Raw genomic sequence first — 27,877 nt, 5'->3', positions numbered from 1 at the left:
TGTACATATAAAACACATATATACTCATACACATATATTTTGCATGTTTTCAAAAATTATCTGAGCATCGGTCACTGATTACCTCATTGAAAATATAAATAAATTCAGAGTGGGCATGGTGGTTCACACCTGTAGTCCCAGCAATTCCAGAGGCTGAGGCAGAGGTATTACTTGAGCCAGAGATTAAGGCTACAGTGAGCTATAATCATGTTACTGCACTCCAGTGTGAACAACAGAAAAAATTCTGTTTCTAAAAGAAAATTTAAGTTTCATTTTTTAACAACAGGTATGCTTTATTCTTCTTTATACTTCTCACCATGACTGTGAGGTAGAAAAAACAATGACAAGAAATGCATGGGGAAAAGGAGAGGGTCTGGACTAGTGACCTGGGTGCAATACTACCAAGGCTTAATTGTTCATTTAGTAGTGCTACTTCCCTTTTCAAAGAACCTCCTGTCTCAGATACCCCAGTGCAGCAGTTATAGAATAAGAACAATTGCTGAAAATGCCCCTCTAAAATACTAGAGCTACCATACCTTGGGGTTTAAGTGTGGGTCACCACCACTGCAGTCTTATTATTATTATTATTGTTATTATTATTATTATTGAGACAGAGTCTTGCTCTGTCACCAGACTGGAGTGCGGTGGTACGATCTCGGCACACTGCAACCTCTGCCTCCCAGTTTCAAGCGATTCTCCTGCCTCAGCCTCCTGAGTAGCTGGGACTACAGGCACGTGCCACCACACCCAGGTAATTTTTATATTTTTAGTAGAGACAGGGTTTCACCATGTTGGCCAGGATGGTCTCAATCTCTTGACTTCGTGATCCACCCACCTCAGCCTCCCAAGGTGCTGGGATTATTGGCATGAGCCACTGCGCATGGCCCACCACTGCAATCTTTAGGGCATTGCTACCCAGGTCATCATGATAGCTGTGAACCAAGAGCTGTCCTATACTCAACCACTAAATTAGACTTACCAATTTAGACTTACCAATAAGGTTGTCCTTATTGTACCAGCTCCAATAAAGAATTCAATGGCAGCAAAGAAGGAAAGACGAAAGTAACTTATTTCCCTCTCTAGTTTTGGATATTCTAGTTAGGAAGTTGAGGGCATGCCTGTGAACTAAGTGAAATGACAGGGGCTGCTTTCGTGTGCTAGGGCTGCCATAACAAAATACCATAGACTGGGTGGCTTAAACAAAGAGGTTTATTTTCTCACAGTTCTGGTACCGAATAGTTCAACACCTTGATTTTCAGTCTTTAACAGAGGTTAAGTTATGGATCAGGAAGGATCTTGAAGAAGAAGGTACAAGATTTCCTGATCAGTTGGAGCAATGGTGACAACAACAGTTAGAGAAATCAAAGTTATTACAGTATTTGTATGGCAGGCTGGTAGTATGGGTCATGCTACCTACATACCTATAAAAAGAAAACCAAAACTGATATTGATACAGTAAGTTCATTTAGCTGTTACAGTTGTAGACATAGAATCCTTTGAGTAGCAATCTGATTTTTTGATTTGATTGAGCTTTTTTAAAAATCAAAGTTTTTGATTTTTTTATAACTTTGATTTTTTAAAAATCAAAGTTATAAGTAGAGTCTAACTAGGGATGATGTAGTACATTAATAAAATATTGCAACTTACATCTTAGTAAAAACATAATGAAAGCCAAAGGATTCTAAACAAGAAAAAGACCGTGATTATTTTTAATACAATTTTTTTCTAGTGTTTACCTTTTCAATGTAGCATGACATAAAATAGACTTATGTAATGAAGGACATCAACTTTAGAAGTCTTATGATAATGTTCTTACTGGCTAATGAATTTACACGTAGACCTCTGGCATTTTTTTGTTCTCCATATAAACCTTTCATTCCCAATTGCCATGAACAATTTCATCAGCAATTGTATCCTTCGAAGAGCATTTCTGTTTCCCTGGGATGTGGTGGAAATATAGGAACGCCACCCCCTAGGAAAGGTGGCAAACTGCTGAAAGCCAAGAATTATTAAAACAATGTCAAAAGAGGAAAAGGGTAAAATCAATCACACTTTTCCTAAAAATCTGTAGATTTCTAAAGTATATAAGGTTTATATACATGTAAATCAATAGAAGTGTCTAAACTATTAAATGTATACACATATATTTCATAATAAATTCAAAACTTTCCATTAGGCTTCATATAACCTAATATCCTGTATATGGTCATTAAAGAAGACCATATGATTTGTTTTTGAGAAGTAAAGGAATAGTGGAAAACATAATAATTGAAACATTATTTAAAGTGCCAATAAGACAGCCAGCCATGTCAATCTCTGTTTTAAAAAAATTCATCACATATATATGTGTGTGTGTGTGTATATATATATATATATATCCAAATTTTTTCTCTAATTTATGTAATACTATATTGTTAGCAGTATATTTTATGGAATTAGTAAAATGCAGACATTTAATAATTAATAGAATAGAAGCAGAAATTTAAATTTCATATAATTACCAAAAGTTATAACTTCCATTTTACGCCTGTCTCATATAAATTTTACTAAATGAAGCAGTCATATTATAGAATTTGCTTTTCATATGCTTCAACTTAAGTCTTCATGTGTGTATCCTACTCTGGAATCACATTAATATTTATATGTTTTTCATTCTTGCCATAAATGACACTTGATATATCTAAAGAACTGCTGTATGCAAGCAAGTTTAGAATGCAAAGGAACACTTCTATTTCACCTGATTTGGGATAAATTTAAAAAATATTTTCCAAGTGGTTTTGCAATTTGATATACACTGATCATAATGCAGAAGGTATGATTCAGCTAGCTCTGGTGTTTGTGAGGTGCAAAACAACCCAAACAAAATAAAACCAAAACAGAAACCACACCCTTACAGTTACCCATTGTAATATTGATCATAGTTCAGTGAGGTCAGAATTGTTGACAGGTCAAACTTGCAAAAGTTGACAATACATTATATTTAGAGATAGATAAATAAATTTTAAATTTTAAATATGTACATAATTGTGATGGAAGGCTAATCAAATGGCTCCCAGTGATCCCTGCCTCTGAGTGTACCCTTGGGTACACTCACTAGTTGAGTATGGGCTGGACCTAGTGATATGGTTTGGCTCTGTATCCCCACCCAAATCTCATGTCGAATTGTAATCCCCATGAGTTAGGGAAGGGACCTGGTGGGAGGTGATTGGATCATGGGGGCGGTTTTCCCCTATGCTGTTCTCATAATACTGAGTGAGTTCTCACAAGATCTGATGGTTTAAAAGTGTGTGGCTGTTCCCCCTTCGCTTTCTCTCTCTCCTGCCACCACGTAAGACGTGCCTCTTCCCCTTCTGCTGTAACTGTAATTTTCCTGAGGCCTCCACAGCCATGTGGAACGGTGAGGCAATTTAACCTCTTTTCTTTATAAACTAGCCAGTCTCAGGTAGTTCTTTATAGCAGTGTGAAAATGGACTAATACACCTAGTGTCTTGCGTCTAATAAACAGAATACTGCAGAAGTGTTGTGATGCCACTTCTCATATTAGATTATAAAAGACTATGATTTCTATCTTGTTGGAGCTTCTCTTGCTCATTGTGATGAAGCCAGCTGCTGTGTTTTGGGCTGTCCTATGAAGAGGCCCAAGTGGCAAGTAAATGAGAAAAGCTTCCATCAGTGGCCAGCAAGTAACTCGGTCCAACAGCCTGAAAGATACAATCCTATCAACAACCACCTAGAGAGCTTGAAAGCTGATTCTGCCCCTATAGAATTTTGAGATGACTGTGGCAGCCAAAATCTTGATTGCAGCCTTGTGGGTGACCCTGAAACCAAAGACCCATGCAAGTATGTCACACTCAGATTCCTGATCCACAGAATCTGTGAAAAAATACATGTGTGATATTTTAAGCTGCTAAATCATGGATAACTTGTTATGCAGCAATAAATAATATAATAATATAATAATATTTTACTTTAGAATGACCTAATTCTAATTCTTTAGGGCAAAAACCATTTTCTATTACATAATATGGTTACATGCTGTTGTTTCAATGTTCCCTGTTCTCTAGCCTTTTGTTACCATATCTGAAAAATAAGAATGCCGAGAAAGAATATCTCTAAGATTGTTTCCAGGTCTAAATTTTTATCTTATTTACATAATTCCACTACTAAATTCACACATAGCTTTGATGGCAAAATAGAAAATAAGGTTTGTAAAGATTATATGATGCATGCATGAAAAAGTACCTAGTTCAGTGTCATTCACTGGTAAAATACTCAGAAGGTGTGAAGAAACCGATGTTGTTTGCTGCAGGATGGAATACAGAGACAGCAAGCCTGGGGGTCCAGTTTAGCTGCTATTTTTTGGTCAGTTTGGGTTTATCAAATGGGGTAGAGAAGAACAATTGGGGGCTAAGGTTTTGATACATCCAGTGGAAAATTTTCAGTCCTTCAGCATCTTTCACACAGATGTTTATTTGGATTTACTTATTTTTAATGTTTTTTTGTAAGATCAATTCTTAACCTTTCTGTAGGAAAATGTTTAGAATGTCAGAATAAAAATAAAAGTGTGAAATACATATTCACAGCTTTACATTTTCAAGTTTAATAAGTACATGCTTTTAACAGGGATACAAGTTGAAAAACTGAAAGGGTGGGTGGAAGATGATGAGGAAGTAGCTGCTTTGTTTCATTTTTATATTACAAAATTCAAAAATTTAGAAGCACTAGTTTTAATGGCTTTTATGATTTATCAGATATACATTGACCACAGTCCCTCCACAGGATAGTTATATGAAAAAATAATTTTGCAACATGATTGTACTAAAGATGGCTGAAAATTCTTTGTTGTTCCTCCCATTGAGAGGTAAAATTTACCCCCCTTTGCATGAAGATTGGACTAATTAATTAGCTTGGCAAATGGAATATGGCAAAGTGATATTCTGGAATTTCCAAAGCAAAGAGGACGTTTAGCTTCCATCAAGACCTCCTGTAATGCATGCTCTGGGCAAAGCCAACAACCATGTAAGAAGTTTAGCTACCTTGAGACCACCACATTGGAGAGAACACATGTAGGTCAACAGTGTGAGCTACGTCCAGCTTTTTAGCCATCCTCATCAGGTGCCAGACATGTGACATTAGGACCCTACATACCAGGCCTACCCTAGCTGAGTATCATTGGACCACACAGGACCCTACATACCAGCCCTACCCTAGCTGAGTATCATTGCATGACACCATGAGAAATAGAAGAAATACCAAGCTGAACTCTCCCCCAATTCTTAGCGAACTATATTAAAGGATTGCTGTTTTAAGCTATTTAATTTTGGAGATAGTTTTTTCACACAGCAATCAATAACAGAAAATATCATCATATTCACCTAATGTTAACCCAAGTGTTTGATATCTAACCAGATGCGTGGTAGCCTCTAAGTGTCAAAAAATACTTTGCAGTCTTATCTAGAATTGACAATTTAGGCCCAAAATGGGATGGTACAAAGATGTCATTGGAGACCTCTAGAAAAATCAGAAAGAAAAATAACAATAAAACAGACATGGGGGATGTTCATATTAGAAGCGTATGGTGTAACTTTATTGAAATTCTATATTTCTGCTTGAGTTGTGATAAAAAATATAAAAATGAATAGGTATACATGTATATGTGTAAATGTGTGTATGTATAAACACATACATATATCCCTATATAGAGAATGTATAATATATATTTATATATAAAAGTACTGAGTTAAAGAAAACTTCCATTTATTATTTTATGTAGAACAGCTACATTGAATAAAATTTACCAATTTATTACAGTAAAACTTGTAATGATCACAATAGACAAAACCAGGTAAATATTGTCCCCCAAAAAACTCTGTCTTGAAAAGACCAATAACGCTTTATGTAGCACATACTTTAACACAGAAATAATTACTTACCTCTCATACCAAAGAAACAACAAAAAAATCTTCAATTAGGTTAATATTGAAAATAGAAAAGTGATAGCTTGACTAAAAATTTCCTACTTAATTTCTTCCTCAAAACCCCAAAGTAATAAATGCTATCTTATACACTAAGCAGGACTCTAAGGTAGAAATCGCCAACAGATAACACCCTATTGGTAGTTTCCCGTATGATGTAGAAACACGGTTTTCAACAAAAGGAAAGGAAAAATGGTTCAATATAGAAGACTTTAATGAGAATCATCCATCTGGCTGTTGCCTCAGCCATAGTTCTTCTAAGAGGCAAACACACTGTTTCATTTTTCAAGTCTTCTTATGTTTACTTCCAAATCATCTGTATCAAGCTTATACTGTACCTTCATAATTTATATTCATTAGATACCAATAAAATTTGATTATTTTCTGTTGAGATTTTTCTAACATTCAGCTGTGAGATACTGATTTAGTTCCCTTATACCGCCCCATTCTCTTTCCTCTCTCCTTGATTATTCTGAGTTTCTTAATTCTATTATTAAAATTCAAGCTTCACAATTAATCTTTCTTCCCCTTCCACAATAGTATTGCATTTTTAATATAAAATACATACAAAATCCTGATTTACTCACTTTTGATAATAAATATACTATTAAATAATTTTTGTGAAGATATATCAGTTTTAAAATTAGAGTTTTTTTGTATACTTAAAATCTTTCAAAAAAAGGAATGATATAAATTTTCCAACACATACTGATCAAATATATCTATTTTCATCTGGACTGTTCGCTTTTGCACCCCAGGTGTAAATTTTTCAGTGGTGCTTTTGGCATATACTTTTCAGAAGAGTCATATAGAAAAAAATAATAAAAGATTTTACACTAAAAAAATTCATTGATATGTCTTGTTAAAATACTGTCTTCTCAAATCCCAGAGGCTCACACCTCCTGGTGTGATACTTTGTCTCCACCTGTGTGAATCAGCATGATACCTCAGCACAGGAAATCTATAACATAATGCTCACTAAATGCCTTCAGAAAGGGAAATGTTAACACCAAAAAAGGCCTGTTTTTTGTTACAAAAAATATTTGAAATGTGCTTAGGTATTTATCCTCCAATTATTATAGCAATTAATAATAGATTAAAAGGATTTACTACCTTTGGAAAACTAAATAGTATGTATTACAGGCTTGGCACAGTGATAAGTTTTTTTCCCTAGTCCAATTTCCTTGTTTTCTGACCCAGAAATCTTCCAGGAAACCTTAACTGTAAAGAGGCATTCTGCTTTCTCTTTCAGTTTAAAGGCAAATGTTTACTTTTGAATTACAAAAGATTATGCTATATTCATATCCTATTCAATAGTTAATAATTTTCCTTCTATTGCAAAAGAAAATCAAATATGTTTCTACTTATTTCTCACAAAATGAAGTTTTAAAACTTCATTATCAAATTGTCTTTCTGAATTGCTTAATGTCCAATTGAAGATACTGTTTTCTTAGAGATGACATAACACTTGATTTCTCAGCTGCCTATTGTAAAACATTTATTGTTTCTTCTCTGTTTTAGATTTTGTACCATAACCTTTCCTTGGTTGCCTTTGTTACATTACAGTTTTAGATACATTTTACAAACAAAAGAATTTCTAGGTTTTGGTCAGATTGAAGCTTTAGTTTCTGCCAATAACACAAATTAGATGTCCTGAAAATATTCTCAATAAAGGCAACAAAATAAGCCGAATAAAATAGAATAAATAAACTTTAAATATGTAACCAAGATTACAAGCCATTAAAGTAATTCTATTCAAGGGGGAACCACAAAGATTCCAAAAGATGCCAAATAAAGACAGAGAAAACCCCACCCTTCAACACATAATTCTGAAACTATAGAACACAAAAGATATCAAGGAGATTTTAAATGCAGCTAGAGAGAAAGGGAAGATTACTAGGAGTAACAGCAGGCTTCTGAAGAGTCATCTTCAGAAGAAAACTAAATAATATCTTTCAAATTATGAGAAAAAATTAAAAAACTATAATTTTATACATAGCTAAGGTATTGTTTTAGGACAATATTCATATACACACAGTTTCTGAGAGGCAAAACTCAAGCCTCAGACAAATCTCAAAGATGTCTTTCAGGACAACGGAAATTATGTTTGGAAGGATAAAGATAAAATACAAGAAATAGTAACACCAAGAAAATTAGTAAACATGTAGTTAAAAATATAAAATTGAGATTTAAAAATAACAAAAATAACAGTCAATTTGAATGTAAATATAAGAGAAATCTAAAATGCTGGGCAACAAAAATGAATAAATAATTTTAAATGCTTTAAGATTCTTGTATAGTTTTGTTGGAAGGTATAGGTATTTATTTTACATTGTGTTTTATTATCTATGTAAAATGTTAGGAATTGTATGAAAAAATTATAGATTAAATTTATGTTGTAAATGAAAAGGTTTTAAAATTAAATACGTAAGTAGTCAACTTAAGAAATGAAAACAACAAAATAAGGGGAAATAATGAAAATAAAAATAAAAAGAGTGGAAGGTAATTAATATACTTTTTTTTAATAGGACAAATTCAAAGGTAAGGTATTTGTAAAATTTAATAGAAGAGATAAACTTCTAGCAAGACTATTATAGAAAAAAAAAATGTTGCTATTGAATATAGTTGGGCCCAGAAAAAGGAGACATTGCTAGGTAGTAGTCAAGGTTCTCTAGAGAAACAAAGCCAATAGGATATATAAAGAGATAGATATATAAGAGGATATTTATTATGGGAATTGGCTCACAAGACAATGAAAATCAAGAAGCCCCATAAATATGCCATTTGTAAGCTGGAGACCAGGAAAGCCAGTGTTGAAATCAGGCAGAATGAGAAGTCCTGAGAACCAGGGGGCTGCTGATGAAGTCCCCGAGTCAGAAGGCCTGAGAACAGGAGCGCTGATGTCCCAGGACAGGAGGAGATGGGTGTTTCATCAAGAAGACAAAAAGAAAATTTACTTCTCCTTGACCTTTTAATGCTAATTGAGACCTCAACACTTTGGATGATGACCCACTTTATTGAGGAAGATCTTTACTCAATTAACTTAAATGTCAATCTCTTCTGGAAACACCCTCACAGACACACTCAGAAATAATGCTTTATTAGCTATTTGGGCATCCCATAATCCAGTCAAGTTGACACATAAAATTAGCCATCACACTAGGAATATAAAAATGATTTAAAATAATATTAAAATACATAAATATTTTTATTCAAATGAATGTAAAAGTTATATGATTTGTGTAATTGAACAACACTAACTCAAGAAGAAAATTTTAATATAACAATAACTATTAAAATATTCCATCAGAAGCTTAAAATCTATCTTCAACAGACATATATACTTACACAACAACTAGAAAAAAAGATAATTTAAAATTTTAATTGTCAAAACTTTCAAAAAGCTGATAATGAGAAATTTAATAGAACTCTATTGAAAGTAGAAGATTGTTACCAAACTCATTTTGTGGATAGTATAATATAGAATAGTGCTACTCAAAGTAGTCAATCAGCTATTTGTTACTGATCAGCAATGAGATAAGTAGTTTGCACTAGAATGTAAATCAATTTGCTGTTTCCTTCACTGAGAAAGTCTTGCTTCCAAAAATATCAGCTGAAGGCACAGCATGGTAGCTCATGTCTGTAATACCCCACTTTAGAAGGCCAAGGCAGGAGGATTGCTTGAGGCCAGGAGTTCAAGACCAGTCTAAGCAACATAGCAAGATGCTGTCTCTACACAAAATAATAATAATAATAATAATAATAATAATAAATAGCTGGGCATGGCGGTTGCACACCTGTAGTCCTAGCTACTTGTGGGCTGACGTCGGAGGATCGCTTGAGCCCAGGAGTTTGACACTGCAGTGAGCTATGATGGCAGCTTAAAGTCTAAATTCTCTCTAAATTCTGGCTCAAAAAGTCTTTGCGTGTGTGTGTGTGTGCTCCAGTAACAAACAGTTCAAAACTGGCATCAGTTCACACATCACACATTATGTATTTTTGTTCTAGAAACCAAAATAGGACAAGATTAGAAAAGAAAAATTCCAACCATAATCATGAATATAGAGGTATGTGTCCAAAGCAAAATATTCTCAAACTAAGTTTATTAGGGAATTAAAAGTAAGAAGTGAAAATCAGGTTTAGCCTGGGAATTTCATAAAACTCAATATGAATGCACGATAAATAAATAAGAAAAGTAAGTAAATGAGGAGCTTTCCTTTTTCATTAACCTGATATACGATACCTAAAAAACCCAAAACAAACAAAACAACAGCAATGACATAATGGTATAAATACAACTCCATGATGAAAATTATAATCTACTTTTTTAAATTGGAAAGTAAATACAGATGATAATTATCCTGGTTTATGTTCAATATGTACACATGAAATAATAAGTACCTGCCTAAAAATAAAGGAGGAAATACATACAAAGATTTGGAAAAAAGAAATGAAAATGGCACAATTACATAGAGCACCAATAGACTCCACAGAACAGTTATGAATAAATGAGACTGTACAATAAAATTTCTGGATATCATTTTTATATTTTATGTCTATTAGGAAATATAATTTTAAAGATAATTTTCATTTTAGCCCCTTATAAAATATACATAGAACTATGCCTACCAAATGTGGATAAAAACTCTAGAAAAAAATAAATTTTACATTCAAAGACATTAATAAAGAATTAATTAAAGGAAGTCATAATACATGAAGATTTTAGAAATAAGAAAGCTCAAAGTATTAAAAATGCTACTTTTCTCCAAATTAATATTTTAAATTAAATGCAACGCCAGTTAGCACAGTGTTTTAAGAAACTGAGAAAGGTGGCTAAAAACAAGAGACCAACGAGAGATCAAGAATATAGAAGAGACCAAGAATACTACAGGTGACTCTAGTAGATAAAAACAACAGAAATTTAAATTACTATAAAGATATAGTAGTGTAGAAATAGTTTAGAAAGTATTGGCTCAGTGACAGATGACTAGGCTATCACAGAATGGGATAAGTAAGGGTACACTGGTATACAGTATAAGATCAGATAAGATATGCTAGGATAGATGAAGATAGGTAGGGTAAGATATGATATGATAGGCAAGAATGGACTGGAATGGAATGGAATAGAATAGAAGAGAATAGAGTAGAATTTGACAAAGTGTTTAGTAATAGATCCACCAATACATGGAAAGATTTTGAATAGGTGCCATTGCTGATGATAGATGAAACAATGGCATATTTATTAATAACTAAAGGTACTGGAAAAAGTCATCACTCATACAAAGAAAATCAAGTCTTCACACAAGGACTTTAATCTGAAAAGCAAATGTTATATTTTGATATAAATATATCATAAATAATAAATATATTGTATCCTAAACGTGACCTCAGAATAAGAGTGTCTTTCCTTAAAAGTACAAACCATAAAATATACTTTGTAAAAGTACTTGCATTAAATTACACACACAAACACACAGACACACAATCCAGAGACTTGCCGATGTATCTCCATGGCATAAGACATACAAAGAAGCAGTATGCTAAATATAAAATAAACTATGGTACCTGGTGGGGGAAAAAAAAAAAAAAAAAGAAAGGAAGGAAAGAGGGAAGAAAGGAGGCAGAGAGAGAGGAAAATAAATAAAAACACTCCAACAAAATGGAAAAAATACAGCAATGGAAAATTCAAAGAAATGTGATTTGTGTTTAAAAAGGTTTACTCTAGCAATAAGAGGAATGTAAGTTAAAGAAACTACTTCACGCGCAGAGACTGGCAACATTTAAATCTGACAATAACATGTTTTGACAAGGATGTGGAGCAAAAATATTTTTTATAACCTGCTAGTACGAATTTAGTTACAACCAATTCGAAGAGTAAATTGGCAATCTAAATAAACTGAAGATATACGTACTGTAAGACCCAGCAGTTTTTCTCTAGGGAGGCAATCGTACACAAACATGAATACATAAAGATATATACATAGAACCACTTATAATAAAGAAAATTTATCAGCAAACTAAATTTTCACAAAGTGAAAAGCAGATACATTTATTGTATTTATTTAATAGCTGGGAAATGAATGCATACTAGCTATATATTTCCAAGGTGTATTATTCTCAAAAATATATTGAACAAAAATAAGCAATTTGCAAAACAATGTAGGCAACATAACATTTGAATAAACCTTAATATAATAAAATATAATATGTACTTCAGGGATAAAATATATACATTATAAAATGTAATACCTGCCAAAATATAAGAATATCAAATTAAACATAGTGATTGTTGTTTCGAAGAGATTTAAAAGGAATTGAAATATTTTATTTTTAAGCAGGTGATAGAAAAACAAGTGCGCAAGATATTACTCTTGAATTTTTTAGGTATAAAATTTTCCACAGAAATATACATATGGTTATCAACTTCTGCAAAACTGCAGGGCCATTCAGAGGAAATGGGAAAAGATGATAATCTTATCAGGACAATGTTGACATTAAATGGGCTATGAATATGAAAAGTATCTTTTGCAAGCTTCATCTGCCTAATAACAGGATCCCAATTATCATGTCAATCCAGAATTGCAGGAGGAGAAGTTGACCTTCGCCAAAGTATAGAATCTGTTTATGACTAGAGCTGTTGAGGTCTTCGTGTAGACAGAGGAAGCAAGGTTGAGATAATGAAAGGGAATATGAATCTTTAAGTTCAACCTGAGCTTTATTTACAACAGCTTTTTTTTTTTTTTTTTTGAGACGGAGTCTTGCTCTGTCACCCAGGCTGGAGTGCAGTGGCGCGATCTCGGCTCACTGCAAGCTCCGCCTTCCGAGTTCACGGGTTCACGCCATTCTCCCGCCTCAGCCTCCCGAGCAGCTGGGACTATAGGCGCCCGCAACCACGCCCGGCTAATTTTTTTTTTTTGTATTTTTAGTAGAGACAGGGTTTCACCGTGGTCTCGATCTCCTGACCTTGTGATCTGCCCGCCTCGGCCTCCCAAAGTGCTGGGATTACAGGCGTGAGCCACCACGCCCGGCCTTACAACAGGTTTTTAAAAAGAAATTGACCAAACTCAAATCTTTATACAATATGCTGTACCTTTTAAACTCTTTTTAAAAATCAATTTTTTACAAAAATTTCCAAAGGGAAAATTATTAGTATCTATATCTGTATATGTCTATGTGTGTATGTATGTATACAGGTTTGCATATATATGTATATGTATATATATGTATATGTGTGTATATATATGTATGTGTGTGTGTGTGTGTGTGTGTATATATATATATATAAATTTTCTAGAAAAGCATGAGGGCACAGAGTGACCAAAACATGATGGCAATCATCAAAATATATAAAAACAAACATCAACTAAGCAAGGGTAGAAAAATAGAATGGAATAGAACTGAATGGAATTGAGATAGGAGATCAGCAGGACTTCTTTTCTGATCACAATCCTGCTGATCAAAACAGAACCTAGTAGAAAAAACCTGCCACCAAAACCAGTAGATAGAGGAAAGTGACCTCTAGTTGCCTTCACTGCTCACTAGCATAAAGACACCCCCACCAGTGCCATGACAGTTTACAAATGCCATGGCAATAACCCGGAAGTTACAATAACTTCCTTGCCCCTTTTCTAGAAAATTCTGAATAATCTGCTTCTTAATTAGCATATAAATACAACTAGGTATAAATATACCTAGCCAGCACGCCACTGCTGCTCTAGACTGCTGCTGCTGCCCTAGGTGATTCTGCCTATGGGATAGCCCTGCTCTGTCTGTGGAGCAGCCACTCTGCTGTAACTGCTGCCACCAGTGCTGCTCTGGGTGACTCTACCTAAGAGACAGTCCTGCTCTGTCTGTGGAGCAGCCATTTTGCTGTACATTGTTGATCTAATAAACTTCCTTTCTTTCACTGTCAGCTCACTCTTGAGTTCTTTCCTGAGCAAAGTCAAGAACCCTCCTGGGCTGAGCCCCAGTTTTGAAGTATGAGAGCATCAGAATGGAACTGGGCTACTCATCAGGTCTCAAGGACTTTCTCTCATTTTGCTTGTATTTTATGGGGAGAGTGGTACTTTATAATAGTTAGACAAGCCTATCAAGGTAAACCCAGACACATTTTCAACAATTGCTATGACTAAGTGTATTTCAAGATAGAGCTAAAGTTCAATAATCTACTTTAGTCAATATAAGAGTAAAATTAACTACCTGTACCAGTTCTTATAGTGGCACATAAAATATTACAACACCCATAATAAGCCAATGAAAAAATCAATTATTCTTATTTTACAAATAAAAAAGAATGAGTTTGAGAAAATGCAGATAAGAGCTTTTTTTTTTTTTACAAAAAAAAGGTATGTCACATACAGCTATTTTTTTCCCTACAACAGAGTCACAGCCAATGTTCAAAACCAGCTTTATCTCATTCCATTTACCATGTATTATGCTTCCATGTTAAATGGGGTTATTACAGCAATATCAGGTTCTCCTAGGATGGGTGCTATATTACCAGATATAGTAGGAAGAAACTCGAAGGCCAGTCTGTACCTTCTCAGTGGGGACTGCTAAATATCTCTACTATTTGAAACATTACCATGAGTTAGATGTAGTACCTTTAAGGAGTATATAATAATAACTGGTTGGAGCTCAAATTAGGATTTTTTAACTTCTACTATTAAATTTGTAGTAATTAAGTTTCCAGATTAAATTGCCATTATTTAGGTGGGAAAAATAAACTAAGAAGAGAAACTAGTGAAAGGAAAGGAAGGAAGATACCATGCTGGGCAACCTATCTAAATCACATCCTGCACAAACGGCCCAGGAAAATAGCAAAGCGCAAATGAGTATTAATTTTGCTTATTTAAATCAAGTTTCCAAAATCATCCCATACACTACATATTGGTGAGAAATCCATATGCATTTAGTACTTATAAATATTTTATACAGTGTTTAATAGAACCTTGAATTTTTAGGCACATTATCTCTTACAGACAAAGGCCACTGTGGAAAGAATATAGTGTTATTCAGTTCTGGATAGAAGTTTTGTGTCACATTGTTTAGTCTTCTTGGCTTGGTGGTGTCCCTGGGGCAAAGTTTCTAATTAGGGCATTGTGTCATGATTATCTTTATCATCATTGATACCACCACCACTGCTAACACAATGAAGTTAATTTCCAGTTTAGAAAGCAATTACACATACTTATTTACCCCAGTGTGTGCACAGGTGGGTGGTTGGGGTGCTGTATATCTTTCTGAAGGAGATATTTGATCTGTGATATATTTTATTCTCATTGCAATGGGAATAACTTACAGGGCTTTTAAGCAGGAGAGTAATAACAATTTAAAGCTTTAGAAATATTAGTCTGGTTGATTTGCAGAAAGTAGATTATAAAGGAGCAAAAGTTTAGGGATAATGATGGTTTGTACTTAAATGACAGGTAATGGGCAAAAATATAGACTTGATTAGCATGTAAAATTATTTCTAGAACAATTTAAATGAGATTTAAATGAAAGCACCTAATGAGAGAAAAGAGAAGAGGTGAGGGGAAGAAGTCTCCTATATTTAGAGGACTGGCAGATCAGAAACTGAATCTCCTAATGCTAGATGACGAGTTAGTGGGTGCAGCGCACCAGCATGGCACATGTATACATATGTAACTAACCTGCACAATGTGCACATGTACCCTAAAACTTAAAGTATAATTAAAAAATAAATAAATAAATAAATAAATAAATAAATAAATAAAAAAGAAACTGAATCTCCAGGAAAGGAGAGTCACCAGTAGTGGAGTCTGATTGGTGTGGCATAGCCAGCTAAGGTAGTATCACAGTATCCTAGAGAAGTAAGGTTTCCAAGGAGTTGGTTGTGTCCAACAGATAGCAACCATTGACTTTGGCAAAGCACAGATCACTGGCACTTTAATAAGGTATATATTTTTTGCTGTCTTGGGGAAAAAAAAATCCAGATCAAACTGGTTTGTGTAGAAAAAGTGAAGTTAGAAAGTGGAGTCAGAGAAATGACTGACTGCAGGCTTGTCAACTCCCTGCGTGATGTTGCTGCTTCTAATCTCATATTCTGAAAGTCCTCTGAGGTTATATAACTAACTCTTCTGGAAAGAAGCTTTATACATTAAATTTAAGATATTTATAACTACATGCCACTACTTTTCTTATATAGTTCTATTTAACACTCTCTTTGATTGTGACTGCCTGGGTTTTACCTCTTAATAACTTCAGGTCCAATGAGGGGTTATAAAATCTTAAAGTTTTGCAGTACAATGCATAAGAAAATTTTCAATTAATATTATAGAAAATGTTTCTTGATGTGTGATTGAAATTTATTTCTAATTTGTACATCAATTAAATAATACTTTTTAACAGCTTAATTCCTTCTGGTTGAATGTGTGTATAGATACGAAACTAAATAAATAGGTAAGTAAATACATCTGATTTTCATTTTAGATAAATTCACACATTTTAGGTAAATTTAATTTTTAAATTAGATTTGTTTTCTTTAATATGATAGAAACTGTCATTAAGACACGTAATTCATTATCATAAGAAGTATAATTATAGGTTTCTCAGTTTGTTTGGGCTGCCGTAAGAAAATTCTGGGTTACTTATAAAAAACAGAAATTTATTTCTCACAGTTCTGGAGGTTGATGGGTGTCTGGTGAGGGCCTGCTTCTTCATACACCACACATTCTCCATGAACCTCCATATACTAGAAAGGGCTAGCTTGCTCTCTGGGCCCCTTTTTATAAGAGCACTAATCACATTCATGAGGGCAGAGACCTTGTGACATAATCATCTTTGAGGGGACCCACCTTCTAATACTATCACATTGGGGATTAGGTTTCAATGGAAAAATATTGAGGGGATACATTTAGACCACGCCATTCATAAACACATAGAAGAAAAGTACCATCTTGCTTATTTTTATGTATTTATACTATCTCTACCGTGTGATTACACCTTCTAAATATATACATATTTTAATACTATGTACTTTTTTTTTTTTTGTATTTTTAGTAGAGATGGGGTTTCACTGTGTTAGCCAGGATGGTCTCAATCTCCTGACCTCGTGATCTGCCCGCCTCGGCCTCCCTTACTTTTTTTTTTTTAGGATGGAGTCTTTCTCTGTTATGCAGGATGGAGTGCAGTGGCATAATCTCAGCTCACTGCAACCTCTGCGATTCTCGTGGCTCAACCTCCCAGGTAACTGTGATTACAGGCATCTGCCATCACACCCGTCTAATTTTTGTATTTTTAGTAGACACAGGGTTTCACCATATTGACTAGGCTGGTCTCAAACTCCTGACCTCAAGTGATCCGCCCATATCAGCCTCCCAAAGTGCTGGAATTATAGGCATGAGCCACCGCGCCCTGCCAATGCATTTACTTTTATATTTAGCAGTCCTAGCTTTTAAATTTTATCTAGTAATATTGATCATCTTTAAAAAACATAATACACACACACACACACACACAGAGGCATGCATAGAAATAAACCAGGATTGCAATGTCAATGTGCTGACAGGCAAACTGCACAAGAATGCTTTATTTTACGTGAAGTTTGGATGCAAATTGATCTAGCTCTGTTAAAGTAGTTGTTCAATGTCTACATTTTTATATCTCCTTCAATTCATTTGACACTTTAGATATCACTACTGCAAAGGTTACAGTTGGATAAAACTCTTTACAAAGTCTGAAATATGCTCCACACAGTCTTCTCTGTGATTCATTTAATGTAACCTTTATATAGTTTATTAGAGATGGAACATGTTGACGTGGAGAATATGAAGTAATTCAAATGAGAGAGTTGCATTTTCTAAATTTTTAATACCTTTCTCTTCAGGTCATGAGCCATATCCTCCCTCCTAGACTAAAACTCTCATAGTACCCTAAGGTAGTTAATGTATATTTGCATGTCTAGTTTATCCAGGTATTTTACAGTAATGTGAATACTACAGTGGGGCTGGTCCCTATTAATGATTTCAAAACCATCATTTTTTGTGTTTTTTCTATGCTCAAAGTAAGATGTATAGTTTATTACAGATATTATTTCATTTAATCCTCAAAACTGTTCTATAAGGTGGCCAGTTTTTATCTTAACTTGTATATGAGGAATTTGAGTCACAGAAAGTTTAATATCTTAGATCACCAAGCTAGTCAGCAAACCACAGCATTGTAATAAATATTACTATTATTCTAAAGCCTAAACTATTGATTACTAGACTGCACTATTTTTGCATGATTTTGATGCAAATACTGTGCCAGGAGTTGAACTTGAACTTAAAAAAGGGGGAAGGGGGATTATTTCTTTAAAAAATATATAATTGTCTTTATGTAGTAGAAAAAATACATAATTCAAAGGTTATATTTATTACATTGATAAAGATTTCTAGACTAAAATTATTTAAGGGATGTTAAATTGCTAAAAAATCACTATTATAAAAACAATTAAGAATCTCTCTTACATTATAAAGTCAGAGTCATTCTTAGTAGCTGAACTGTATTTCCAGATGAACATAATACATAATTATTCATTTCAATGTGCCATATACTGTTGTAATTTAATTTTTTCACAACCCTATGTCTTCAGGACTGTTATTATCCCTATTTTCCAGATGGGATTTTTGAGGCCCAGAGATATTAAGTAAATTGTCCCAGGTCACATATCTAGTAAGCAGCAGACTAAACATAAACATTCCTGTTGAGTAATTACAAAATTTCTGATGACTGTATATTTCTGTCTTAGGATGAAAACATCCAATTTTTAATATAATAGTAACAACCTATCCCGATCACCATCCTCTTTTCAACTGACCTGTGTGCCCCAGTTGCTGAGAAGAGTCCTTGGGATCCAAACTTATTTTCACAGACAGAGTATATTTAGGTACCAACAGATAAACTTCTCAATGATCAATAGTTCTTATATCCCCACCAACTTCTCATTGACAAGGAGGCTAACCCCTGGCCTATACAAACACACAAACCCACCCCTTCACACACACATACAGTTATAGACTGAATGTTTATGTTGTCCCCAAATTCATGTGTTGAAATTCTAACCTCCAAGGTCATGGTATTAGGAAGTGAGGCTCTTGAAAGGTGATTAGGTCATGAGGGTGAAGCCTCATGTATGGGATTAGTGCCCTTATAAAAGGGATCCCAGAGAGCTCTTACTCCTTTCTGTCATGTGAGGACACTGCAAGAAGAAAGCCAGATATGAGCCAGAAACCAGGCCCCGTCAGACACTGAATCTGGTAGTGCCTCTGTCTTGGACTTCCAGTCTTCAAAATTATGAGAAATAAATATTTTCTAGTCAAGCCATTCAGTCTATGGGTATTTTTATTATAGTAGCCTGAACGGACTAAACACACACACCCACACACAAACACACACACACACACACACCCCAGACCCTCTATTCAAGTTACTATATTGGCAAATAACAATGATCATTGTAAAACCATCTGTTCTTTCACTTCCAGAAAAAGTAAATGGAAACATTAACCCAACACGTTGTTTCTTTCCAACTGCTAACATGTCTTTTGAAGGACATATTCCAAGTCTTTACTTATTATATAAATTTAGAATTCAATTCTTAAAGTAAATTTTATTTATGTTAAGTGTGTACAAAACTCTTTCTCAACTAGAATTCAGCCCACGAATGTTTAGGTGTTTGTGTCGTTCCTGCTGGTATCAGAAGCTCTCATATTGTAAGGTAAGGGATGTATTTTGTAAATGCATATAAATTAAAATATTTTGAAAACAGTAATGTATACTAATGATAAAATGAAAAATATGCAGTAAATTATAACCATAAAATTTTTAGGGATTTTTATTTTTTAGAGTCATCTCATTGGCAAAACGGAACGCTTAAGACTAGAATGCAAATGATTAATAGTGTGACTCCATAAAAGCAATGGCAGAACTGACAAAAAAAAAGAAAAATAAGTGGAGAGGAGTGTAGATCTACTAATTTACTCATAATACAGGGTCAAAATGATGAACTGAGAAATACAAATTCAAGCATATAGCATCTCAAGTTATAAAAGTAACTTTAAAAATGAATTAAAATTATATATGTATCACAGTCAGGTAGTGGTAAAATAAAAAGCATGAAGGCAATATAAGTGCAGTTATTTCCTCAGCTTCATAAATTCTGAAATAAAAGTAGGATATATTATTTTTAACATTACAATGACCACCCACAAAAGAAATAATAATAGAAATACTTATCAATTATCTCTGTGAAATAAATTTAGAGAAAAGAGTCTTGCTTTTGCACTGCTGAAATATTTTTTCTTATTTACATATTACAATTATTTATGTAAAATTAATAACATTTTATAGTTTAATAGTTAAAAAGAAGCAGCTAAATTTTTTGTTTAATATCAGAAAACAGAGCTCATAATAAACTAAAGTCTGAAAAAGTCGGCATCTTTGGTACACATTTCTCCTGTATCCGGCTTGATTATAGTAAGCAATTCTACTCAACGATTTAATTGTCAGAGGATGCATTTTGTGGCTAACTTACCCTGGTTAACTCATTGATTTGTGGTTTCACACGAGCATGTTCTTGAGGTACCATTTAAGCTTTCTTTGTGATAAAGACAGGCATTTAACTATTTCCACCCAAAATATCTCCTAGGCTAAGATAATGCCGTACAGATGTGTGATAGAGAGTATTAGGCCTTCATTGAAGTATATTTTTGGAAAATAAATATAAATCACAAAGTGCTTTGTGAAAAACTATTGAATATGCCTGTAGGTATTGCATTTAACCTCCATATGAAATGAGGTGTCCCATCTAGACTTGAAAGTGGGGTTTCATTAAAAATTATATAACAAAATTTTAAATTTAACAACTACATGCTTTTTACGTAAAAATAGGTTTTGCTTTGAAAAAATTACAAAGAATTTCTCTCATTTAGACATTTATCAATAGTTTAACCGTTAATTGTGGTCTATTTATTTACCGTTAACAAGTTTAACAAAGTCAAATAATGTTAAATGGGGATAATATAAGATGTGTCAAGGCAAAGATTCATTTCTCAGTTTTCTCAAACAAGTTTTGTATTATATTAAATTACCAACACAATGCATTAGCACTATTTGTATGTATTTGTTTGTGATTTATAAAGCCTGATAGAATCATAAAATTATGTTCACAGTTATGGCCTTTGTAAGTGAAACATGTGAGGTTTAAATGATACATATGTAATATACTGTTTTCAAAATAATCATTCCCAATTAAGACAAGCATTATGCATAAAGTTAATATTAAAGGTTTAAAATATTAGGTCATGTTTCAGGTAATGTAAAAGTTAGTATGTATTGTTTTATTAATAGCAAGTAGGATATCCAAATTTTTTCTCCTTTCTATTATTATTCAAATAAGAAAGAAGAAAAGACATAGTTACTGTATTTCTGTTATGATTTAGGGTAAGCTTAACAAAAAGTACCTGAACAGGTGATATTTCACAAAGGTCAATTCCACTGCCTAGTTTTTAAACCCTTCATATCCCATTCCAAACTACCTATCAGTTTTAGTTTCCAAAATAAATACTAGATGAGATCATTTGTTTTCCTTGAGTCTTTTCAAATTTCCTGGTCCTGTGATTATCTTGTTTCCTGAACCTCTATTGCATTTAAAGCCACCAAGGAATATACTTAACCAAGGAGATGAAAGGTTTCTACAAGGATAACTACAAAACATTAATGAAAGAAATCCTAGATGGCACTAACAAATGGAAAAATATACCATACTCATAAATTGAAACCATCAATATCATTAAAATGGCCATAGTGCCCAAAGAAATCTACAGCAATGCAATGCCTGTCAAATTACCGGTTCCATTTTTCACAGAACTGGAAAAGAACTATCCTAAAATTCATATGGAACCAAAAAAGAGCCCAAATAGCCAAACCATCCTAAGCAAAAAGAATAAAGCTGGAGGTATCACATTACCTGACTTCAAATTATATTGCAAGGCTATAATAGCCAAAACAGGATGGTACTGGTATAAAAAGAGACACATAGGCAATGGAACAAAACAGAGAACCCAGAAACAAAGCCACATAATTACAACCAACTGATCTTTGACAAAGTAAAAATAAATAAATAAATACCCTAAGGAAAGGACTCCCTAGTTAATAAATGGTGCTGAGAAAGTTGGAGAGCCTTATGCAGAACAAGGAAACTGGACCCCCATCTCTCACCATATATAAAAATTAACTCAATTAAAGACTTAAGTATAAGACCTGAAATTATAAAAATCCTAGAGGAAAACCCCAAAAGAGCTCTTCAGAACTTTGTTGTCAGCAAAGAATTTATGACTAAGTTCTCAAAAGGAAATACAACGAGAACAAAAATAGAAAAATGAGACTTAATTCAACTAAAAAGCTTCTGGAAAACAAAATAACCAACAGAGTGAACATACAACCTACAGGATGGAAGGAGATATTTGCGAACTATGCATTCAACAAAGGACTGATATCCAAAATCTATAAGAAACTTAAACAAATCAACAACAACAAAATAAAAACAAAACCAATAACCCCAATAAAAAAGGGCAAAGGATATGAACAGACATTTCTCAAAAGAAGACATGCAAGTAGCCAACAAACATGTAAAAAGACGCCCAACATTATTAATTAATCATCAGAGAAATGCAAATTGAAACCACATTGAGATGCAATATTACACCAGTCAGAATGGCTATTATTATAAAGTCAAAACATAATAGATGTTGGTACAGATGTGGAGAAAACAGATTGCTTATACACTGTTGGTGGGAATAAAAATTAGTACAACCTTATAGAAAACAATATAGAAATTTCTTAAAGAACTAAAAATAGAACTTTCATTAAACCCAGCAATCCCACTATTAAGTATCTACTCAAAGGAAAAGAATTCATTTTATCAAAAAGACACCTGCACACATATGTTTATCACAGCACTATTCACAACTGAAAAAAAAGACAAATTGGGCTTAAAATTAAATGAGAAGCCTTCTGCACAGCAAACAAAATGATCAACAGGGAACACAGACAATCTAAAAAATGGAGACAATATTTTCAAACTATGCATGTGACAAAGGGTTGATATCCAGAATCTACAAGAAACTCAAACAACTCAACAAGAAAAATACAAATAGCCCCGTTAGAAAGTGGGCAAACGGCATGAACAGACATTTTTCGAAAGAAAACATACAAGTGGCCAACACATATGAAAAAATGCTCAACATCACTATTCATCAAAGAAATGAAAATTAAAATCACAATGAGATACCATCTCACATCAGTCAGAATGGCTCTTATTAAAAAGTCAAAAAACAATAGATATTGGCAAGGATATGGTAAAAAGGGAACACATACTTTGTTGGTGAGAGTGTAAATTAGTACAATCTCTGTGGAAAACAATATGGAGAGCTCTCAAAGAACTAAAAATAGAACTACCATTTGATACAGCAATTCCACTACTGGCTATCTACCCAAAGGAAAATAAATCATTTAATGAAAATGGTATCTGCACACATATGTTTATTCCAGCAATAGTCACAATAGCAAAGTCATGGAATCAATCTAAGTGTCCAGCAACAGATGATTACATTAAAATGTGTGTGTATACATGCACATACGCGTGCGCACACACACACACACACGCCGTAGAGTACTACTCAGCCATAAAAAAGAATAAAAGCATGTCTCTTGCAGCAACAAGGATGGAGCTATATTAAGTGAAATGATTCAGAAACAGAAAGTGAAAAACTGCATGTTCTCACTTGTAAGTCGGAGCTAAGCAATGGGTACACACGGCCCTACATAGTGGAACAATAGACTCTGGGAAATCCAAAAGGTGAGAGAATGGAAAGGGGGTGATGGATGAAATACTAGTCTATTGCGTATAATGCACACTATTTGGGTGATGGGTACACTAAAGCCCAAACTTCAACACTATGCAGTACATCCATGTAACACAACTGCACTTGTACCCTTAAATCCATAAAAAAAGAGTAAAAGCCACCTGATATTAAACTAATATTCTCAAATTATGTTAATATTTTTGTTTATTCAGTAAGTCTGTTACAGAAAGTAAAAATTCCATGTCCTAGGTCAAATATTGAATATTGATATAAATATTCCATCTCCATCTCCATTAAATATTGACACAATGCCCCTACGGTGACGTCAAATTTGTAAAAAGCAAGGGGAGAATTAAGAAACATGTATAGGAAACACAGAACCATTGGTATAATAAAATTTTGCATGGAAAATTTGTTTGTGTATACATTTTATCTTAGTTTATTTTCCTGGAGAAGTCTCAGGCAGTCCCTAAAATATCCTTATCCTTCTGCAATTTATGTGGAAACATTACTTATACAAAGAGAGTCATTCTGGTTTTAGATTAATTTCATGTTACCTACTGTTGGTTATACAACCTAAATGAGCAGTCTCCATTATCCAGCCAGCAATGCTATGTATCATAAGTCCATAATTTTCAGGATGATTTTCAATGCATAATCAGCGAGACCACGTACATTCTACTACTAAATGATTTTGTGGATAGGACTCTATCTTTCTGCCAAGAATGTCACTAGCATGAAGGTTCTGGTATATAGTCCCTAATTTGTTTACAGGGAAGTTTGATTGCAACCATCCTTCTTATAAGTAATCCCCTGTAGAGAGTGAAGGGGTTGCAGATGGCCTCTTATCTCCTATCTGTTTTGACTATATTAAATTTAAGGATTTCTGTTTATTATATGAAACAATTAAGAGAGACCCTAGGCAACCCATCAACTAGAAGAAAATATTTTAAATACATATATACAACAAAAACTTCATGTCCAGAGTATTTAAAGTACTTATACATCAATAAAAAGACAATGTAACACGAATAAACAGGCAAAAGTTGCTAATAAATAGGATACCCAATGGCTAATAAAAGACAAACAATGTCAGGTATTATTGAGAATATAAAATAATCAGAATTCTTATACATTGCTGGTAAAAGTCTATGCAAGTACAACCATTTTGGGAAACTCTTTGAAAATACCTAGTAAAACTGAATATGGACATACTGCACCACTCCATAGTTCCAGTCCTGGTGATATACCCATTAGAAATCTGTGCGTATGTTTACCAGTAAAGCATGTCCTAGAATACTCAAAGCAGCACAATTATCAATAGCCACAAACTTGAAGTTTCTAACTGCCTATCAACAATTGAATGAATAAATGCATCCCTACAACAGAATATCCTACAGCAAGGATAACTGAATGATTTACAACTATGTGCAACAAGATCAACGAGCCTTACAATGCTGAACAAAAGTAGCCAGACATCATAGAGCACACACTGTGTAACTCCATTAATATTTAGTTTTTAAGAAGAGGCACAACTCTTGTCTGCTACATGAAGTCAGAAGAGTTGTTAGGGAGGTAGTAACTGCAGGGGGAACACAGGAAAATTCTGGCTTGGGAAATGTTCACTTTCTTAATTTGGATGATGTTTACCTGGGGATGTTTACTTTGTGAGATTTTAATGATACTGTACTTAAAAAAATCAGTACACATACATGGTAAAAAACACACAGAAACTACAGAAAAATAGAAGTTTCCCTTTCTGCCAACTCTTCTCCATTTAATCCAGGTCCCTTTATTCCAAGGGTAATGCAAATTAACATTCCTTTATTAAGTTGAACTTAATTCGTGTAACTCTTTTTCACATTAGGGACACTATTATTAATATGGTAAAACATAGGGGATACAAAAGTTACACTGATGTGCAGCAGTTAAAATTAATTACCAGAGAAAGCATTGGCCTTAAAAATAACAATAAAATTAGGAATTGCATTTCCCATAGGAACTCACTTTGAATTTCTGTTTCCAAAACTCTGGATTGCCTTTCTATTGAAAAATATCTATTCATGAGTTTCATCAATCTATGAATCAGTGCTTCATCATAAGAACAAATAAATATTTATTACTCCAAAATAATAAAAAAGACAGAAACATAAAAAGAGTAATGAATTTTTGAATTTTGAGCAAAACAAAAACAAAAGTCTAGTAGAAGACTTTGTGTTTTAAATGCAGCCTAGAAAATTAAAAGCTGGCTTGTAGTAAGTCTGGGCACCAAAGATTCAGCCAATGTACTCTGATCTACTTAAGTACCTAATACTATTTCTTTTTACCCTTATAGCTTGTAGAGTCACAATAACCCTGTTCCAAACAAACAGGCAAACTCTTATTTATAACACAATTCCAATCTGAGCTGAGGCATACATTTCCTAAATACACCTTAACTACAGACAGATTATTACATTACTAATTGAAGTATTTCTTTGAAATTGCTGGTCGAGAGCCAATAAAATCTCTACTGAATTATACCCAAGCCTGCTGAAAAATTACTTTCAATCAGAATGTCAATACGGCTATTAATAACCTTTTTGAAGCTGCTTTGTACTTACTGAGGTAACCAGGCAGCTGCTGTGAAACAGGGGACCTTGACTTCCCTTCCCCCGATCTTTACTGCGACAGAGTAATCTGAACATCATTCATCTGCAATATCTTTGTACTGTCAGCATACGTGGCAGAAATGGTTTTAGTCTGGGCTAATATTAAAATGGTCATAATGGAGTCTCCCACCCATTTATATGCAACTTTATTTGATGCACCTTGATATGTCTAACTGAAGCTTGACCATGTTTTTATCAGGAAAAACGTGAGGACCATTTATCAGTGCCAAAGGCAGGAAGTTGATACCATAGATCAAGTGTCATTTAGCACTTGCACATCATTCAGAAAGATCAATTATTACAATATTTATTCTAAACTGCCTAAGTTGTATCCACAAAAGTAAGACATCCATCTTTATCAAGTTGCATACCTTTAATTCCTGACATTGTTAACTGGATATTGCATACAACAGCCAGCCACTGTCTGAATTCTGAGGAGGTAATAATTTTTAATTTCATTTAGACATCTCTCAATTTATCTTCATCATTCCTTTCTTTGAACTCAATAAATCCTTGTTTTATAAATTCAGTCTGTAAGCCCTTGCTGAATAAATTAATAACTACAAGATGTTGTTAAGTGAGCGGTGGCTCTGCTGCCTCATTACTTAAAACTGTGAGGAAAGATTGGGAGGAATAATCTTTACTCAGCTATATCACACTTGAACTTTGGAATCTTCACAGAATCCTTCCTTTCTATGATCATCTTGTGAACAAGAACAAGTAAGAAAAAAACAAAAGAAAAGCATTTGTAAACAAAGATGAAATTTCTAGTGACCATGTTATCAATTGAATTTCCTTAATCTATTTAAATCGCCCTAAGTTTTCCTCTTTCTGTGGAAGCTGAAATTGTATGCCAGAGAACCACTTGCTTTGATGTTAATAATTTATAGGAGTTGGCAATAGATATAATCATTTTAAGTGTTATGGGAATAGCATCTATGAATAACTTAAATGTCTGCAATGAGGACTGGGGAGAGAGAAGTAGCATTCCTATTACATATTCAAAGTATTTTTATTTACAGTGCAGAATTAAATTTGCTCCCCTAAATCAAACCAAAGGATGTGATGAATTTGCATTTAGCTATACTAAGAAACTTGACAACATATGGATTTTAAAGTTAAATATCTAAATATCCCGGTCAATATGGAGGGAGGAAAAAGGAAAACAAAACACTGAAAACAAAACTAAAACACTTACGAGACAAGGAGATGGAGGCAATTGTGGAAATATTGTAGAATTTTTTAAACTATTAGATGCCGTAAGCAACATTTTTTGAGGTTCCTGATTTCAAGAAATGTACGTTTTATCAGTACTTGCAGCACTTTTCACAATTCTTAAGAAAAGTAAAAAAAAAAAAAATTCTTAACATTCAACACTTAGCTT

This window comes from Pan paniscus, chromosome 17 (assembly GCF_029289425.2).
Source record: "Pan paniscus chromosome 17, NHGRI_mPanPan1-v2.0_pri, whole genome shotgun sequence".
In the NCBI taxonomy this organism is placed as follows: Eukaryota; Metazoa; Chordata; class Mammalia; order Primates; family Hominidae; genus Pan; species Pan paniscus.
Note: the sequence above shows the minus strand (reverse complement) of the source record.